This window comes from Pinus tabuliformis, chromosome 5_2, assembly GCF_031772625.1.
Source record: "Pinus tabuliformis cultivar Carrire ecotype Pingquan chromosome 5_2, CPIR1, whole genome shotgun sequence".
Lineage (NCBI taxonomy): Eukaryota > Viridiplantae > Streptophyta > Pinopsida > Pinales > Pinaceae > Pinus > Pinus tabuliformis.
In genome coordinates, this window is record NC_142306.1 from 1,005,272,933 (window position 1) to 1,005,286,251 (window position 13,319).

A 13,319-nucleotide genomic window follows, 5' to 3' on the forward strand; every position below is an offset into this window, starting at 1 on the left:
GTCTCATCAGAAGCTGGCCTAATCACTTTTGCTACATCCTAGTGAATGGTAGTGTGGTTATCTCGTTACCATGCCAGCACACCGATCTCTTCTGTAGAACAACACTGGAACTCTCCATTTATAAATTGAGGATCCTGGCTCATATGGGTTAAAAAGCAACCCTACCAAGGCTATGGACCCCTACTGGTAGCAAAGGCTCTGTTTATGGTATTGAAGTTATATCTTATCGTCAATTATTACTATAATACTGGTTTCTTACTCTCACTTTTTATCAGAGAATTTATTTCCTTAATTTTTCCCTGTTTTGAACCTTTACGCATGAGAAATTGTTTTATGATCAATCGCATCATTCTCAGCTAGAATACCATCAACAAAGAATCTTTTTCGCATATTGTTGTCCTTTCTCTTTTTCACATAACTTATCATCAATCCAAAGCATCCTATCTCTTATTCATAACTATCTTTACACACTCTGCTCTCATTACAACCATACCTCTTGTCGTCTTATCATTGATACCGTGTACTCTACTTGATTTACTGTCGTAGTATTCATTCCATTGCCTTACCATCAGAACAATAGTTTTTCTATGCTTTATGGTCATGAACGCCCTTTTCCAATTGAAGGGGGAAGGTTATTCAAATGTTTTTTCTAATTGAACTTTTTGCATGCAGCTTATCTATTGTTATTCAAAACTAAAACTATGGATTCAGGAAATTTGCATGCAGCGTAGTGATTTGTTTACAGGAGAACAACAAGTCTGGGGGGAACTCTATTTGCAACAAGTCCACATTATTGCAACTAATAGAAGAGGCTCGAGAAACTCGCAGATAGGATTTGCTTGCCTGGATTCCACCTTTTGCATCACTTTCAACATCAAGTCAGCCTACATCAGCTTCAACAAATGCCAGTCCATACATGTCATTCCACATTTTTTCGGAGGTAAAACTTGAGGTAAAATAGCATAAGCTTCTGATTTATTGAAAATTTAGGAGACTTTCATGAAAATCCATTGAGCATTATTTATCATCATACATTGTACATCTTTACCACTTCCCATTTTTTAGAGACATCTCATCTTTCAGTTTGGGGGAGTGTTACTTTCTTTCATTTCTTTCTTATGACCATCCCATTAATATTCTTTATCATCCATTGATCTTCTTTTTCATTCTCAACACCTCCCTTCATCCAGGTTGTTTTACACCAAACATATATTTCAACAGATTGTAGCAACCACCTCAATTTGTTTTTTTAACATCGCATGAGGCCATGCTAATTCTCCAGTTTGGGGAAGGAATTGCTACACATGATGGATGTTTTCTACTTTCTTTCTCATTTAAGGCATACAATTTTATTTTTATATAGTGTAGAAATTGATTGGCATATATGTTTAAAACTATGAACTAAATTATTGTGATTTTTGGATAACAAAAAGGTATCATTAAAATACACAAACCAAAATAATTTCAAGTTAAATTAGTTCATAAAATTTCGGAAATCATGCACTATCACCTACAGCCATTTTGTTTATATATCATGATATGTGCATCAAAATGATATGATTTTTGGATCATGGAAGAATTAATATAGTAGAAGTCTACTTGCAAAATTTCAGCAAAATCTGGTTTGTAGTTTTTGAGGAAATGGTTAATGAAATTTGTTGTTCCTTATATCATGTTTTGTTACAACTTCATATACATAAAATTCAATGTCAATGTGAAAATTGTTACGCCTTCATCAACATTGCTAAAAATGAATATTCATTATTTGAGGAAGAAGTCATTTGTTCCATCAATTTCATGACTTGGGATGAACATTTTTATTTTATTTTGTATAGCTTGGTTAATATAGAGACTTCGGGTTCCATGAAGACATGAAATATATTCAATTTGGGGGTGTGTTGGGCTGCTAATATGTCATTATCATTATCACTTTCTAACACCTATTTCATCCATTTCTACCATTCTTTATAACGTCGTTTATCATGATTTATCATATAGTTCCATTTTATAATTATTCATGCTCTTATGGATAAATATTATTTCTTCTCATTTATTTTTAATAAATTGATGATTATTATGCATAATTTTACCAATGATGGTTTATTAATAAATTTGTTGTAAAATAACTCACCATTTTATCCTACAAGATATTTTCCAGATTGTAGATTTGATCTCCAGCTCATCGTTAAATATTCCAACTCAGAAATTCGTTGGAATAAGAAATGATAGTTTTGCATTGGACGTTTCGGGCAAATGGAGAAGAATCTGGAAAATTCGAAACATGGGTTTAGTTCAAAATGGACCGAATTAGTTTTACTATTAGTAGTTTTCCCAAATTTGGTTGGTATTAAGATAAATGGAAGGTTATCTGAAGATGTTTTTCTCTGATTCGTTATTGCGTCCAGTTTCCAAAATATATCAGTTGCAATAACAAATTCGACTTGTTCTTGTTGAATGCTAATGGAAAGATATTTCAGATATGATCTTGGTGATCAATTTGTTGTGAACAATCCAATTTTGTTATGGGAATCATTTTGTAATCATATCTGTTGTAACTTCTCTCTGTATATTTAAATGAGAACAGAGATCAAAGAGGGATATAGATTACTAGTGAGGGAGATTATTAGAGATAGGATAGGATAGGATAGGAGGAGAGGGGATAATGGAGAGATTTTGATATATACATGTAATAACTATTGAATTACAAGTAGACTATGTTATATTATTTTCATTCAATGAAAGAGTCTGTTGATTTCCCTTGATGCATGCACATTGAATCAAATGAGACATGTTGATTAAGCCTGAGTGGTTTTTAATTCTATAGTTATTGTAACTTCTTTCCTCCCAGAAGTGGCAAGGGCCCGCCACAACTGGGAGATCTAGCTAGATTAGCACTAGTGCTATAAATTTCCATTACTGGTTGCATTTCAATTCTGTCAATTCTGTAGGTTGTCAGTGTTAATTTCATTGTAGAGCATGTGCTAATTTCATTACAAAGTGTTTAATTTCTAGCATAAGAGTGAGTTATTTTTACACAGGAAAGCGTGGATAAGGCATGGATTAGAGCATCGATTTCATTTTCTTTCATTTACAACATTGCAGAATAGGGCATACGTGAGAGTGTGGTTACTATAGAATCAACTGAAAGAGATTGGTTAATGCTACTAAACTCTCAATTGCCAAAATTTCCATTTGAATTGCTTAATTGATATTGAGTGTGATTTAGATAGAATCAGCTAGAAGAGATTGGTTAATGCTACTATGCTCTTGGTTGATGCTATTTCCAATTGAATTGCTTGCTTCAGATTTGATTATGGTTTTGCTTGAGATTAAGTCTTGATGCTTAGATGTATTATTTCCTTTAAAAGTTACAACTTGATATTTATGATTGCATCCAGTTACTTTGGTATTGAATTTAATAGATTATCTTAAATCATTACTCTCTGGATTTATTGCTTGCACATATTGTGTACACTCTTGAAAAAAAAAGACTTACCCGGGTTGATAATTAATGTGAGTCAATTAGGAGTTTCAAAAGACACCTATTAGCACCCAACACATTGTTGCCTATAACTAAAATACTTCAATATCCACCTTAATTTTACATCAAACTTGATATAGCTAGATAAAGAAATTAAAATTAAAAAAATATATATTTTACCTTTTAGTATGAAGTAGTCTAACATCCCCTAGTAAAACTTGTAAATATTTATTTAGTACATTATTGTAGCAGCTACAACCACAATCCAAAATTGTGCCTTAGCTTTGTTTTGGAGCCTCCCTATGAACCTTTCATAACACCATTTCTTGCTTCGTCAAGTACCCAAGCTTCAGTGTTTCTCTTGTAGAAAGACAACTTGTCTGTCAATGCTTGATGCATTCCCCTCACAGGTTGTTACTCCGGACTTGGTACAGCTGCAAGCTGAGTATCTCCCTTAAGAAATTGCGCAATTCTGTAGGGAAACCAGCCTTCCCTCTAGAAATTGCACAATTCTATGTGGCAGCCTACTGGGCTCTAGAATTGCACAATTCTCCATGTTAGGCTTCATCCATAAAACTACATAATTCTTTCGAGTAGGGCTACTCAACCTACGAATTGCATAATCCTAGGCAACAGTCAGCGTCTCTTCCCAGAAATTGCATAAATCTACGAGGAAGCCAACCTAACTCCCATCCAGAAATGTGCATTTTCTCCCAGTAATTGAGCAGCCTCTTGCATGTGCAGTTGGGTTGACCAGCTCCACCTAGGTACAAGGAAACTTGACTTGAATGCATGGCTTGATTTCTCCTATAATAGACAAAGGCAACATGTAAAGGAATCCCATGATTCAGGGAGCTATTTTTAGCGGCTGAAGGTTACATGCAAAGATCATTTTAGAATCTTTCCTCCAAGTGTCAATTTTTCCTAGATTTCTGGCATGCGTGTCATGAGCTCAAAATTGTTTATTTGACACATTAGAGCTCATCATTTCACATCGATCTTGGAGCTTTGACACCCCACAACATATCGAGGACTCTTCGACACAGCTGACTTAGCTATTCACAGGTAAGTGGTCTCAACTTGTCTTTTTCAGCATTTCTGTCGCTTTTTGTGTTTTCACTTGTGTGAGTGTTTTTTGCTTGATTTCTTTGAACACTTCGTGCTATTTACATGCATACTACCCTATACTAGAATTATTTCAGTTTTCATTGCTATCTCGTTGTTGTCTCATGCATGAAACTGTTTTGCACGAACAGTCGCCAATTCAGCAACTCACCTCACCCACATGCATGTTGATTTGTTTTCTCAATATTTCATTCAATTTTTTCATGCACGATCAATCACTTCTAATTTCACTTAGTATCACCATGCATTTGCTTTCACATTTTCTTTCAGTTGTCTGTTAGCGAGTCTGGCCAACCTTTGCCCCAACTCTACCTAACCAAGACAACATTGTGTAATCTAGAGAAGGAAGGCTCTGTGTTCCTCTCTAGTAGTGCACATTTCTTCGTAGGAAGTGTCCTCCAAGACGAATTTGTACATTTCTAAAGGGTGTGATTGCTGGCCCATAAAATTACGCAATGCAGTCACTGAGCCTCTAGTCATTGCCAACTGCAATTGTGCATTGCACAATTCTAGTAGTCATAAGTCAACCTACATTCTGCATTGTGAAAATACAATAGCCATTCAACCTCCCCAGATAGTCCATATTTCTTTCTGCTCAAGTCTAGAAGTCAGTGTCCCAGCTTCCTGGAAGAAATTGTTCAATCTTTTCCTATCAATCCTTAGGTATGTGTTATGTCATTCCCAATTTGCTTTGGTTTTCGCTGACATATTTCTTCCCATGCATGTTTCTTTGTCTCTAGATGTTTCATGTGTTCATCCACCTCTTAGTAGTACAGGATCAATGGTCTCCAAGAGAGAAGGATCAAAGGACACTGACAGAAGTACAACTAGAGAAACAATTGAATGGGTGTCTGCATGTCTACCAATCTATGAAGATACCAAGTTGTTTGTAGAGAAGGAAATCAAGCTGAAATGAAAAAAGGTCAATGAAGAATATGCAGGAAATTTTGGGGAAGACCTCAAAGACTGCCAGGCGTATGTGAACATTCACAAGTCTAGCCTACATTGGATTGCATGCAGATACCCCGCATTCTCATGTGTGGACATAATACACTGGATCATCTTGCACACTGATCCTAAGACGATGACTTTGACGAGTGTCAACAGGAAAAATATTGCAACCTTCTGGGCACAATATTATGATGAGATGTATCATACGTCAGAGCCCATGACTATCATGGAGACTCCGTTCAGCTTACCCAACAATAGTTCCCACTCCAGAGACATTTTGAAAAACATGGTAAAGGATCTGGCTAGATTCAGGATGACACCCAACCAAATCTACAAGACGAAGATACTATAGATGGAGTATCAATACTTGGTCATATTTTCATGTCGATTGTATGGCCAAGAAAGCATAGAAACCTTCCCACAGAGTTGGGGGAACGCGCTGGACCAACTGGCCAGAGAGGGAAAACCATGTAATTTGTCCAGCATGTTAGCTCATCAGCTGAAGGAATAGGTAAGAAAGGCTTCAAAGTTGCCCAAAGGTATACAGGAAGAGGTGTACATGTCTGCCTACATCTTAGATGTAATCTGTGCCCAAGAGGAGTTCCCGGGGTTGGAGTGAGCATGGTCACTATCGCAAACTGGTGTGAACACTTATTGTAAGTTGTTGTCTAAATGCAGCTTCAAAGGATTTATCACAATATTGTCTGATCATTTTTTCACCCTGGATTACAAGATGATATTCAAACAAGATCCACCCTACATGTCATGGGTAGTAATGGAGGCATTAATAGACATTGTTGATTGGTATGCCTCACCGTCCAGCACCTTCATACAAAATTTCAATGTGGAGAAGCCTCTGCATATTCTATCGAAGTTTTGCTTGGACATACTCTTCATGCAAGAAGTAACATATCACATCTCGACATGATTGACAGCTAGACTGCACCAGAAGAACAAGGTAGCTTGGCCAGCTCTTCCATTGTGGATTGGGTTATATGAGATTCAGAGTTTCAATTAAGAGGATGATGAATATGAATAGATCAAGAAGCACCCATTCAACCTTCGAAGTTACAATCCGTATGACCCACATTGTCTTGTGAAAGATCACTGCATGAGAGTACAGTTCAACTGCATCCATAGGGTGTTTCATTGGGCCGAGGAGGACCCATGGATATATTTCTATAGTTTCTCCAAAACCAATGAACAGGTCGGCTTCACTGTGGAGTGGTTAGCGAAGCAACATGAAGCAACATCGTAGAGATTACCAACACTAGAAGAAATAGCAGCAACAGAAGTAAGCATACTAGTTTGTGACAAGTGCAAGAGGAAGATTGTCGATTGAATGGAGGAAGAGCAAAGTTACAGGTCCCGAGTAGATCCCCTTGTGGAGAAAGCAGCTTTGGCTATAGAGGAAAATAGACAATAGCACGACAAGACAATCGCGCAAAGGCAAAGGGAGAAGATAAGAATAGAGGAAATGAAGAAGGAGTTGATTGAGATGAATGATCAACTCTGGAAGGAACAAGAGTTTCGCAAATAGGAGAGGGAAGCGCAGCAGCAACAGGCACAACAGGGGGCACAACATGTGAAAATAGATGAAACAACACCCACACAGGTAGTGGACTCATCAGAACAGCTGACATCAAGTAGACAGAGTGAACCATCGTAAGAATAGGACTTTGCCCACGAGATAGGGCAAGAAGTTCAACAATTAGATCTAGATATGGAGCAACAAGAATTGGAACAAGACACCAAACTCATGCCTCACTACCAAGAGGTCAACTTACATGCTTCACAACATCTATAATATGAGAAAGTCTCAAGCGACCAAGGAAGCAATGAGATCCTTCAAGATCAGCTAGAAGGAGAGATGCACAATATTTCATTTAACAAGTCGCAACATAAAGTTGTCCAGTCTCATAGAGTGTTGACTATGGATGATCATACATCTCCTACACAAGTTGATGAAAGAGTGATCATGTATGACATGCGCAAGTCAAGTCAATAGCTTGAGCATTCACTTTCTGATAGCTAAGAATAAGTGAATGACTAAGGAGCTACAATCGGCCAAGCTAGGAGGAGAATTGGTGATAGCAGTCGCCCGAGCTGAACTGAACAAGGAAACATTAGATGAGTACTATCCCTTTACACAATTGTGCGAGTGTTGTACTCCATGTTTGGTACTGTGCATAAGGCAGTTGTCCATGCCAACAGATGACAGCAGCGACGTGCTAGAAGAGAACGTATTTTGGTGAACTTGCATGCTTTTGTTGATTACATGAAAACATGGATGATGAGATAAAAGGGAGCCCCACCTCACTTGCCTAAGATGATGAAGGCCAGAGCGGTTGAGCTGAAGGAACATACATGGAGTCAGATCTGCAACTATGAAGAGCTCCCATAGCTCATAACTACTATACAATATTCCCATGCACTTGTATTCAAGAGTATGGATGTTGTGGTGTGCACACATGCGATCCCATCTATTGGGACTCTCACCCAGGTGAAGACAAAGGCACAAGTCTGACTAGAGCTTGGCTGGCACCTTGATGAGTTGATGTGCATTGCCACTAGCCTAGACTTGCCCATCAATGGAGACATCATCCACAAGTATGTTGTTGGTCTATCCGCATTGAAGAAAATGATGTGCATGCTCTCAGACTAGTTGGACAGAGGAGCCTGAGTAGCATACCCGGATGCAATGGATCCAAGAGTAAGCTTCTAGAAAGATGTCACCTTGTAGCACATGGACACCATCACAAATTGACGATCTTGGCAACAATATGTTATTGTTGATCATCGTGAGGATGTTGAGGAGTTGGAATTCCATGGTTTTCTAAGTCATAGTGATGTCTAGCATGGCTTGCTCAAGCCATTTTGTCTCACATGGGCACAAGTGTATTGTAATGTAATGTCTTGTCAAGTCTAAGTCAAGTGTTAATACTTGGATGTAACATTAATAGAGTAGATGAAGAGTCATGAGGGTAAATGAATTGTCACAAAAGGGAATGTCAAGGGCCACCCCACCCTTCGCTATAAATGGTCCCTAATAACTCATTGTAAATTCTTTTGGTGAGCCAAGCTTCTGATAAGACTATCTTGGAGAGAGCTTGGATAGTATTATAATGAGCCTTGGCTTCTTCACTACGCAAAGCTAGTACATCTCTTTGAAGGAGCAGGTGGTTGTGGCTGTAACATTCTGTTGTCGGAACTAGTGGTTGGACATGGATGCATTGTATGACTAGAGCCTACACTTCTTAATAAAATAAGAGCCAACACGTTTCATGCACATGTTGTATTGTATTTTATGCTATCTGGTTTACTCTAAATGATATATGTATCTGTTTACTTACGCATGCATGTATAGCTATCTGTGTATGTATGTATGAATCTTTCTTAAATATGTTGTTGTTTTAGCCATCACTTTGGATTGCTAGCTAACTTGCCTTCCATGTGGTGATCCATATTTGGTGGTGTGTTCCCTTCTTAACTCTGTGCTATCACAGGTTTCCAAGGGGTGCATTCATCTCAACCCCAATGTGTTAGAACCTCTCATGCACCTTCCTTGACTCACTACAACTGTCACACTCTTGCTACCAACATAGTTATCTTACTTGCCTTTGTTGGAAATTGTGGTCAAGGCATTACCATATGACCCACTGCTGGGACTCCTACACCAAATGGTTTGAGGTCTAATTGGGACTTCTTACTGGGGAGATCCCATGACATGTTGGCGAGTCCAGCACTGTCAACATTTCTAGTGCTAGAAGGAGGGCTAGATGAAAAGTTGTTTCTTGTCATCCCCTTTTGAACCTTTGCATATCTATCGCATATTCTTGCATTCTTCTCCCTCCACGATATTTTTCGAACCACAAAGATGTGACCGTCATGAGGGAATTTCTCAATCACTTGTCCACTTACAAGTATGATGGTGAGGGTGAAGTGGCCTGGCTTGAGTTCTTACATGACTTTCTTTCCATGCTACATGAGGAAGATGGACATTCTAACGAGCATACCAACTTGCTGCTTACATACACACTTCGAATCTCCACATTGGTAGCTGTGCAGCCTACCGACTAATAGTGTGCACTCATTTGAGCACTTTTGTGATCTCATTGAAGTCACTTTCCATCCTTTTGATCCAGACCATCTTGACCAAAAAATGTTACAACAACATAATTTTTCCCATGAATCGACTATGGGTATTTGGCAGAGCTTCTGTGACTTGCAGTTCCAAGCTCTGAAGAGCCAAATGAAAATTTTGTATGTTTGGGACCAATTCAAGTATTGTGTTAAGAAATATGCTTGTCCCAAGAAGAAGTTTTAAATCAAGCCTCGCTCAAAATTCTTTAGTGATGGAGCTGAGCAATCTTAGATGGATGCGGTCACTGTCACAAGTGACTGTCCACCATCCCCTCATCAAATGAATCCACCACTGCACAGTGATGTTGAGGATCATGTGTTAGGCCCCTACACTAGTAGTATAGGGGCCTAACATCATGCTCACACACTTGTTCAACTCTCACATACTCGCAACAACACTGCACTTAATTTTCACGCATATTTGGTTGTGAGTCCATCGAGTTGTCATATGCATTCTCATCCACAACCTCCGTCTTTTCACTCCGCTATTCCTCCAGATGATATTGTCTTGTGTTCTTCCATTCCGGACTCTACACTTGTTTTGAATGAGGAACAAGCCACTTACGAAGTTGGTGTTGTGCAACCAACATGCACTGTCATTCATGAAGAGTATCAGTAGGGGCTTGAGCATCAACACTCAGTGAAGGATGACTCCCTTCCATCTGAGCCCCCTCCGTTATTCCCTAACATGTTTGGTGAACCTCCCATCCATGATCTCGCATGTGTATCTTCATCCACGAATGCACCCATTATTGATCACTCGCAGGACACACTGGATGTTCGTCCATCATTCAACAATGGAAGGATGAGTTATTCATTAAAAATCAACTTGATCTTTCATATGCCTTTTCTAAAAACACAAAGGATGAATTTTCCCGCTTTTCATCAACCCCTCTATTTTATTCACCAGATCTGATGATGTCGATGAACTAATTCATTTTTCTAACCATGGTTGTTGTGATCCATTTAATCCCATATTCGATCACAATCATGGCTCTATCACAGTTGGTCTTTTGAAGCCATTGGTTTATGATGATCTATCTGATGATGAAGTTGAAACACCCAAGACCGTCGAGGCACTTCACCTCAAGATGATCATTATGTCAGGACCTTGCTCTCCTGGGGTTAGTTTCACTTCCGATCAAGAAATTGTTCAATTTCTCAAGGTTCCTCATCACCCATTTGTATGCATTGAAGATTAATCTCACACACAAATCATTCTTACTCCCCTCGAACTACATGATCCCATCGGTCATGCATTGGAGGAATCTTACAATGCAAGCACATGTGCATAATGCAAGCTATCTTTGTTTCTTTCGTTTGCTTGCATGTCACAGTCAAGAGTGTGCATATGCTTCAAAGTTGCATGTAGTGTTGCACAACAACATGGTAAGTCCACAGACTGCCTATCATGCACTTGTACTCACTCATGTCCTGCGGGCACTTGGAAACATGAAGTGTGTTTCTATTCATTGTTATACCTTTCTTGCTTGCTGGTTTGCACAACTGGGTTGCTCGCGGACCAAGCCTTAACCAACATGGGTTAACCAATGTGCTGATAGCTACATTGTAAATATCACTTCACATTATTAGGCCCATTGTTAGCTTTTTGGCGACTGCAGAGCTGATTAGCCAAAAAAATCCCTGTACTACTAGCCCTTTCAGCAATAGGCCATGGAGCGCGAAATGAGGTCTCACCCAAAGTAGTATGGGGGGTTTGCTGGAACTAGGTTTTAACACCCTTGAGATGTCTGAGGGGTTGATTTGGTCTAACTATCAGTCTCTGTGCACAAGTTACTTTGTGCACTTCCCTGGCCTTCGTGCCCTGATATATTCACCTTCGCGCAGTAGTAACCGGGGCTATGGGGCTTCTGCACTGCTGTAGCAGCGCTCTACACTATTTCCATAAGTCACACCTCCGATGTTACTTATTTTCTTACACCGGTTAGTTATCTTGGCGTAAATGGAGGCCTTATGTTATATTTATTTATACAACACATTCATATGAGTTTGCATAGCAAATAAACAGTACACTTGCAAATTATACCCAATAATACATAAAATAAGAAAAGATACACATAAATATGATAAAACTTCTCTTTATGAATTGTTCCCACAGTTACAGACTCGACCTGCCCTGCGCACTAAGCTGCATGGGTCCGTGCACTTAGTTACGAACTTCTATGCCTCTGCACACACAGCTGTAGAACCTTCTCCAACTCTATGACCCAAAGACACCCTTTACACTTTGACTCAATCCCTTAGACTCATCATGCTTCTATTTTCTTCACTAATGTTTTGTACACATAGAGCTTCGCTCTATTTATAGAATCCCATGGTCCATGGACCATGGGTAGATCCTTCAAGCCAACATTACATTACAAAAACAAGGGCGGACAACCCTGACACTCTATTATGACTTCGTGCTCCGCACCCATAAATTGCACAGTCTTTACGAAGGACTTTGTGAAAACTTGGGCTTTAAGCCCCAAAACATGTATTGGGGGGAATTCCATGCCCAACAAGCCCCCAACATGAACATGACTCACCCTCGAGTCACTCTGTCGGTGTGGAGATCTTCATGCGGAGTCCCTCCAACTCTACTCAAACCATTGCAAGGTCAGCAATGCACTGAGCGACTGCCTGTTGAATCTCCTATACCCGTTGTTCTGAGACCGTGGTGTCAGAACTACTTCCCTACATCTGTTCCTACATCCCCTACCTCGATTTATAGTCCCGCGCATTCATCTGGATACTTGGAGCATGAAGAATTTGCTTCTGCCGGCTAATCAGATAGATGGGCCACCTGCGTAAGGCTTCAATCGACTACCATTCACTTTGCCTGGGAAAGGTTCTCCATTTAGATTTACTAGTTGTACTGCGCCTCTGTCTGTGACCTCCTTATCAACATGTTGTCCCATCCAATGCACCCTAAAATTTCCTAGGAATTTATCAAACCTACTGTCATACAGTAGCACTAAATCGTTTACCTTGAAGGTGCACAACTTAATATGGCGATCGTGTTAGGCCTTTTCGCGTTGCTTTTGTAGGAACTGATGGAAGCCAACCAGGAACCATTACTCTTCTAGTTCTTCCAATTGTGTGAGCCTCTCTTCCAGGGCTCCATGGTCCATCATCCCTGTGAGCACTATGCTTCACAGACTAGCCACAATATACTCCATTGACATGATAAGCCCATTTGTTGCACGTTGTCTGATAAGCCCATAATACTGCAGGAATGCGTAGGTCCCAATCACTCCACTGCACGTTGCAGACTTTGGTCAATGCAGTCTCCAATATTTTTTTGAATTCTTCTAATGTCCCATTGGCTTGTGGGCGATATGGTGTGCTTTTCTGATGATACACCTGAAACTCTTCTGTTAGTGCGCTAATTATTTCATTCAGGAAAAGTGTATTGCGATCGCTCATCATGATCTTCAGACATCCAAATCGAGTCAATACGTGTTCGAACAAAAACTTCGTAGCCATGGTGGCCGTGCAATCTTTAACTGACTATGCTTCCTCCCAACGAGTCTGGTACTCTATCGCAGTGATAATGTATCTCGCACCCATCATTCCTTAAGGTTTGATAGGTTCAACAAAGTAGATTACCCGCTTT